Here is a 6,000-nt window from a genome sequence, read left to right as displayed (position 1 = left end):
AATCCGTAAGTTCCTAATCCGATCTGAGTAAATAAATAAAGGGCTAATGGTTGTATCTACAAAACGTTGTTTTCGCCTTGTGTGCACCATTGCCTTACTGCAGTGAACAACGCTGCAGCGCAAGGCACTTCTTGACCGAGGTTTGTATTTACGCAGCGAACATTCAGAGCAAGTGTCTGTAACCGAAATGGCAACATCACCGAGGCCCACTTTCCAGTGAGGCGCTCCGCGCGGCTCATCAAAGATTTCGCAGAGTAGCAGGGAGTGTGTGAACAGGGAGGAAGCAGGCTGTCGCTGCAGGTAGCGGGTAGCAGGTAGCTGCTGGCAGGTGAGGCTCGCAACAGTGCATTATCCAGGAGGCGCGCCGCGCGGCCGCCAGACGCCAGGCGTCCGGGTTGACAGCGAGGCGGCCGGGGGGAAGGGAAAGGTGCGCAACTCTCTGCAGCCTGCCCCGACCGTCGCGCTAATTGTGACACTGACGGATGGAGGCGCCCTCTTCCTGCCACTTAGCGTACGCAGCGACTTCCAGTCGGGCAGAGCGTCCCAGAGATGACGTCGCCAGTGATGTGCGTTGCGTGGCGTCGTCATTTGCGCACATGAGCCGCGTTTTTATGAATATTTATTAGCGGAACAGGTGGGTAACAACGAAAAAAAGTCTAGCATGCTAATCTGAGAGGAGTATTACCTAAAGAGCTAGCAGTGAAAGAGATGTGTCTCACAGTAGCAACAGTATCAACAAGTGCTCATAGTTCTTAAGGTATGCACTATAGAAATCCTCACTCGTCTCCTATTCCACCATTTCAACTCGCGTAAATCAGTTATTTTTGTGTCTTTCGACCTAGAGTTGTGATAAGACCGTGTCTGTCCTTCAGTCTCTTCTTAAAACTCCTGACATACCCACTTCCAATTATCTATATCCACTTTATTGCATCCTTCTTCTCCGATCGCTCATCCAATGTCACTCTTAACAACATCAGTTCCCATACCTTCCACCCCATTGCAGGGGTGCTCCAAGATTCCGTCCTCTCTCCACTTTCCTGTTTCCTCTACATCACTGATATGCCCAAACCAGCTCCACCAATCCACCTGCTTCAGTACTCTTATGGCACTGTTTTCCTCGGCCTCTGCTCAGCCGTCTAGATTTCCCAACAGTCCCTCCAATCCACAACAAACAGTTTAATTCCTGGTGTAACCAATGGCTCCTCGAGATCAGTAACTCCGTAATACAGGCAGTAATTATTATAGGACGAACTACGGGCACATTCCATCTCCCAGACTTGTACCTTACTATAAATGGAAGTGCTGTCCAGTTAAATAACACCCCAAAAAATATCTCGGACCAACTATCGATCGGCAACTAACTTGGAAACCTCACCTACTAACCATCCAACAGAAAGCCCACAATAGATGAAAACCACCAACAGATCGAGCTTGGGCATTAGACGCCTACAAAACCCTGCTTCAATCAACTCACTGTTATATGAATGTTGCATCGATATCTGCCTCACAAAAGTTCTATAACTCCTTCCAAATCCTTGAATGCCAGGCACTCTGTCTCACTTTCCGTGTCCATATGCCTTCCCTCATAGGAAACCTCTTTCACCTTATAAAATTTCCACCCCACCTCACCCATTTCAAACACCTCCATATCTCCTGCACTATCTACAGACTAGATTCCAACACGTTCCATTGTCTCCCCTCTGATCGCTAATCCTGGTATGCTGTTGCACCTTTACAAGTACATCCCACACCCATTCTTTACACCTAGATATACAGTATTATATATCCTATCGCAACGAAACTTGAACCAAGCCGGCCGGAGTGGCCGTGCGGTTCTAGGCGCTACAGTCTGGAGCCGAGCGACCGCTACGGTCGCAGGTTCGAATCCTGCCTCGGGCATGGATGTGTGTGATGTCCGTAGGTTAGTTAGGTTTAATTAGTTCTAAGTTCCAGGCGACTGATGATCTCAGAAGTTAAGTCGCATAGTGCTGAGAGCCATTTGAACCATTCTGAACTTGAACCAACTCCCACTTCCATACTATGAGATCCACCCTGATACTTATCCCTCCTACCAACTTTAACTCTTCCAACCGATCCCACTTCACACCAAGGCTTCTTTTCCTTCTCCATACATTCCCATCCTTTTCATCCTCTTCTTAATACCCCACCCACAAACCAAACTCCTCCTCACTGTCTGCCTTTCTCACCCTCTAAATTCGAACTATCCACCCCAACACCTAACTTCGTCTCCAAGGTTTTCCTACGTAACTGACCTCTCACTTTTCTACCTACGTCTCTCAACCCTATGTGACATTTTCTCTCCCTGCGAAATATTTCTCACCCAGTGCAGGTCCTTCAGATTTTAAGTGAAAGTGCAGTACTATAGTGTTTTTCCTCAGATGAATTTCACTATATTGCGATGTATTTTTAAAATGTGTATACTCGTATTTTCGTCTTTTAGCTGTACATTTTGGAATTTTTATTTAAAATAGATAAACTGTCATAATATTTTTCTCATTCTCGTTATATTTTTTAATTCACTCGGCAGAAGAGCGGAACAGTGCACCGCTGACAGCACAGCCCCCATCCATATGAGGCGAGTTGACTGAAATAACGTTATTGCGACAGTGCGATCATTGCAATACCTGAAAATTTCAAATAAATTCATAGAAAAGCCAAGCCACCATCTTTGGTGGCACCACTTGCCATTTCTGATATAGTAACATTAATTCACAATTGTGTAATTAAAGAAATAATTTGCTAACTGTAATGGAAGTACCTAAGTATGCAGATCTGGCATTTACTAGCAATGTAAGAGCCAGTCCTGTTTATTTATGTCTTTTCATTATGAATAAAAGAATAGCATAATTATATTGGTTTTGGCTGTAGACTTACCCATAGTTATTTTCAATAACAATTATTTATTTTAAATAGATAAATTCTCTTTTTTCTACGGATTGAATGCAGAAAAAGTGGGAAAATCAGAAACATGTCCAAACTCTGCAGTCTGAATCTTGTTCTGCCTCCATTCCTCTACTCACTAAATGGAAATTCGCTGGACTCAGAGTTCACCCGGGACATTGCACTTCCAAACTTCATGGTAGGAAACCTTATGTCACCTTCACTAGAAGAAGAGAAAGAAGCCACTGCATAGGTGGCAAAATCTTGGAGACCAATATTATAGATCCTAAAAAGCAATAGCGCACAATGCCTTGTCCTCAAGATGACGATGGGTGCTCCAGACCATACCATTCAAAGAGAAGCATAAGAAAAGAAGAAGAACTGGAAAAGCGAATGATGGAACTGGGGATAAAATATTCTTCTTCTTCTTCTTCTTCTTCTTCTGCACTCCATGGACTAGGCAATGTTGCTTGTTCCAGCTTCAAAACGTATCTGTCCATCTTTACCTTGGTCTTCCTGGATATCTTCTTCCTTTAAGCCTGTAAAACATACCTCCTTGAACGTTATCCTCAGGCATACTATCAATACGCATTCTCTAATCATTTCTGTAGCTTACAATTTTTCTTCCAAAGAGTTTATTCCTAGTTTCTCCCCTATTTTTTCATTTGAAAAGGTTAAATCGTTTTACCGTTTTTAAGAATCTCATTTCAGAAGACTGTATCACGCTCTCATATCAGAGGTTTTACATTACTCATCATATTTATAAAAAGCATACTTTTCTAATTATTAAAAATCTGTAAATTGTTCTATTATAATGTTACTGATTACAGTTTTCGTTCGATTAGTACATTTATCTGTGAAGACTATACTTCTTGCCTCATCTTTGGATATTTTAAAATCGTAATTGTCACGTAATTCCGTAATACATATAGAGCTGTAACTTCCTGGCGGATTAAAACTGTTTGCCGGACCGAGGCCCGAACTCGGGACCTTTGCCATTCGTGGACAAGAGCTCTACCATCTTTCTTCTCACCTTGTTCTATATTGTTCCTTGAATTTGTTGGGGGCTGACGTCCCATGACACCCATTTAGGTTCTCCGTTGATCCATTCACTCAGTTTTTTGTTACAGAGGGTAGCTAACCCTCTGACCGAGCACGCTGAGCTACCGTGCCGGCTGTTGCGTCCATCTGAGCTATCTAAGCACGACCCACGACCCATCCTCACAACTTCAATTCAGCCAGATGGCAGAGCACTTGCCTTCCAAAGGCAGAGGTCCCGAGTTCGAGTCTCAGTCTGGCACAAAGTTTTAAGCTACCAGGAAGTTCTATCTAAGCACGACCCACGACCCATCCTCACAACTTCAATTCAGCCAGATGGCAGAGCACTTGCCTTCCAAAGGCAGAGGTCCCGAGTTCGAGTCTCAGTCTGGCACAAAGTTTTAAGCTACCAGGAAGTTCTATATCAGTGCACACACAGCTGAAAAGTGAAAATTTCATTCTAGAAACATCCACCAGGCTGTGGCTAAACCGTGCCTCCGCAATACCCTTTTTCCCAGGAGATGCTAGTTCTGTGAGGTGCTCTTTGCAGATCGTCTTCAGTTTTACTTCTAACTAGCGACCTTGCCCCGCTTCACTCGGATAGCTTTACGTATCTATGGCTAGACGCCTTGACTGGCCTAGTATATTTCGTTTGGAGCCACGAATAAAACTCAAAGAACAACGCTAAACGGATACCATCACTTTAATACAACTTTCGTGATGCAAGCAGCACACACCAGGAGAGTTGTCTGGAGCGTCGATGTTATACGTTTCGAGTTGAATTGGCGATTGGTGTGACACCTTATGGCAATGATGCTAGCTAACCGTGATGTAAATAATAAATTTGTAACCAATGTAAGTACTGTATTCGGATCACGGATGTATACGTATGACAGTGAGTCAGTGTGTAACAAAGGTTCGCTGACATGGCACAACTAAAAGAAGAAATAAAAAATACACATGTTCTGTATGTTACCTCGAGTTACAGCACTCCTCTTGTGAAGCTTAGTACGCACTGTGATGCGTTATTGACCCGTTGCCACAGTTTTTGTCGTGATTTGATATGTCAGACTTCTTCGCCGTGCCGTACAAAGAATCGCGTGTACAAGTAGATGTAATTCAACGAAAGGAGAAAACAGATAGTTTAGTCATCTGCTTCGCTGCTGGAAGAAAGTAATGTTCGTAAGCGAAGCAAAGTTGTTGAAGTCTCTTTCGGAAAGTGTTCTACGAGAAGCTGCAGGACTACACTGGTCTTGCGGTTTGATTTGAAAGCCTACAGGCGACTGTACGTTTATGCCCAGGCAGCAATCACTTTAACTTGTAAGTCTTCCAGTTGTCTACCTGACCGCGTGTCTGCTAAATTAAATCTGTCCTCTGACTGTGGTTGCTATTGCTACACTGGATTGGAGGTTATAACATTTATCAAAAACTTAAATAAAAATGAATGCTGAGAAAAATTAATGAAACGGTGAACATGTCCTTACTGAACTCATTGATTTGCATACTATATTTACATTGGTTGTAAATTTATTATGTACATCACGATTAGCATCACTGCCGTGATATGTCACAACAATCGCCAATTCAATCTGCAACCCTTAACATCTATGCCTCAAGACAACTCTCCTGGAGTGTACTGGGTGATTAATATACCAACATGGGCTTAATCTTTTATAGAAATGATTATATTGATAATAAAATAGGTCAAACAACACAAGTTAAACGACGTGGCAAATAAATGAACTGTTGGCAACACAAACAGATGTAACAAATAACTACCATATGTGAAGATGGCATTTGTTCTTCCGGACATCATATATAGTTAGGGCTAACCGGCCATTGACCATCGTCTTCTTACGGGACTCGGTAAGATTGTCTACGAATGTAGTGTGTGGACATTAAGTCGGAAATGTGGGTCTCACGGGGAGCGTGCAAGGGATAAGTCCTGCAGTCGCACTATCCTCTGTGCCCTGGGTGGCTCAGATGGATAGAGCGTCTGCCATGTAAGCAGGAGATCCCGGGTTCGAGTCCCTGTCGGGGCACACATTTTCAACTGTCCCG

The sequence above is a fragment of the Schistocerca piceifrons genome, chromosome 4 (assembly GCF_021461385.2).
Source record: "Schistocerca piceifrons isolate TAMUIC-IGC-003096 chromosome 4, iqSchPice1.1, whole genome shotgun sequence".
Classification (NCBI taxonomy): domain Eukaryota; kingdom Metazoa; phylum Arthropoda; class Insecta; order Orthoptera; family Acrididae; genus Schistocerca; species Schistocerca piceifrons.
The sequence above is the reverse complement of the archived record's forward strand: the minus strand, read 5'-3'. Positions refer to the sequence as shown.